Here is a 1,799-nt window from a genome sequence, read left to right as displayed (position 1 = left end):
GAGGAACCCTCTATAAAGACAGACAGAATGTCGTCCATGAGTGACTGAGCCTCTCTATTATTTTTATTTGAGAGCCAGTGAGTAGAATGTGTTGGCACTACGGTTTGCAGAGGGCAGAGCAGTGACTTCTGGTTTCAATACTGTTTTTGCAAAGCTCAGCATCATTTTGGCTTTCCTCAGCCACAGCTCTTGCCCTGTCTTCAGGAAACAGTCTGCAAAGACTCTTAGTTTCTGGTTTTAGGGCCAAAAAATTCCAGTAAAAGTTGAAGAAATCCTTACTGACCCTAAAAAGTCACGGCAAAGAATTTCCCACCTCTCAAATATGTGTAGTGAATTTAACATATTCTCTATTGTAAAAACAATAGCAGTTCATTGTATTAATTTAGAAAATAGAAAAAAGCACACAAAAAACAAAACTCATATTTTGTGCATGTATCTGTATGTAAATATTTTAACATTAGCAGAATCATTTACCTAACATGTTTCTCATTCCTTTTTTGATATAGTAATAAGCAATGAACATTTTTTCCTGTCATGTGTGTAGATATTAGCCAACATAATTTTTCATGGTAGGTGGAATTCTAGCATCACTATTATATCATGATTTATTAAAAATCCCTTATTGTTGTTTACTTAGTCTGTTTCTATCTTTTCACTATTTTGAAATATCCTCTTAAAAATTATTGCTTGTTGAATCCCAATCTATAAATCACTAGGAAGCAAAAGGTTATCAAAAGAAAAATGAGACTTTAGTGCATTAATTTCATGATTATTGACAAGTAGCTAATTGAAATCTATTTAAGCTGATAACTGTGATCAGATCAAGAATAGAAACCAGGAGAAACCAAGATGGCGGCATAGGTAAACACCGGAAATTGCTGCCTCGCACAACCACTTCAAAAATACAACTAAAAGATGGAACGGACATCATCCAGAATCACAGGAAGGCTGGCTGAGTGGAAATTCTACAACTAGAAGGAAAGAGAAAAGCACACTGAGACTCAGAGGAGGTGCAGAAGTAAAGTGCAGAGGTACGGAGGCGCACTCAGAAAGGGCTGGCAACTGAGGATGTGGTTGTCTTTTTCAATCAGGAGGGAGTCTCAAGCTCCTGACGACTCTGGACTCCAGTTCCAGGTGAGTCTCTGGGGCCCCAGACTCATACGGGGAGAAACTGGACTGTCTGGCATCAGGCAGAACTTGAGGGCAGCTTTCCCTCAGAGGTGCTGGTAGTGATTACCTCGGGACACTGAGACCTGGAGCCTCTTAGGGCAGGGCTGAGGATCAGCCATAGCTGTTTGCTCTGCCCTGTTGCCTCCCCAAGATGCTGCCCCACCCAAGCTGTGCTCAGAGGCGTTTGCATATGAATGACCTGGCCCTTTGCAATCTAAAATTACCTAACAAACTTCATCTGGGTCAGAGAGACCCAGAGCATCCAAAAGAAGGCCCAAAGCCCTATAGCAGCTTGCATTGCTTCACAGCTGGGCCTCATCTGGGCACCTCCAAACCCCAAACAAAGAAGAAGAATCTGCAGATCTCTCCATAGCTCCTGCTGGGTAGCTTCAGGCAGAGGCTAAATTAGCAGCTCCTTAGAGATCCAAGAGCCAGTGTACCCAGTGGTCAGAGCGGGACCATCCAGATTACAACTCCTCAGATTCATAAGGGACACACTCAGGGGACAGACTCAGTGAGCACCAGAGCCCCACTGAAGCAAGTCTTGCCCCAGAAGGGTGTCTAAAGCACAGAAGTTCTCCCACCATAGACATAGCTGATTCTCACAGATAATTGGCCTGGAGGTCAAT

The sequence above is a fragment of the Myotis davidii genome, unplaced genomic scaffold (assembly GCF_000327345.1).
Source record: "Myotis davidii unplaced genomic scaffold, ASM32734v1 scaffold575, whole genome shotgun sequence".
Lineage (NCBI taxonomy): Eukaryota > Metazoa > Chordata > Mammalia > Chiroptera > Vespertilionidae > Myotis > Myotis davidii.
This window is presented reverse-complemented; position numbering follows the sequence as displayed.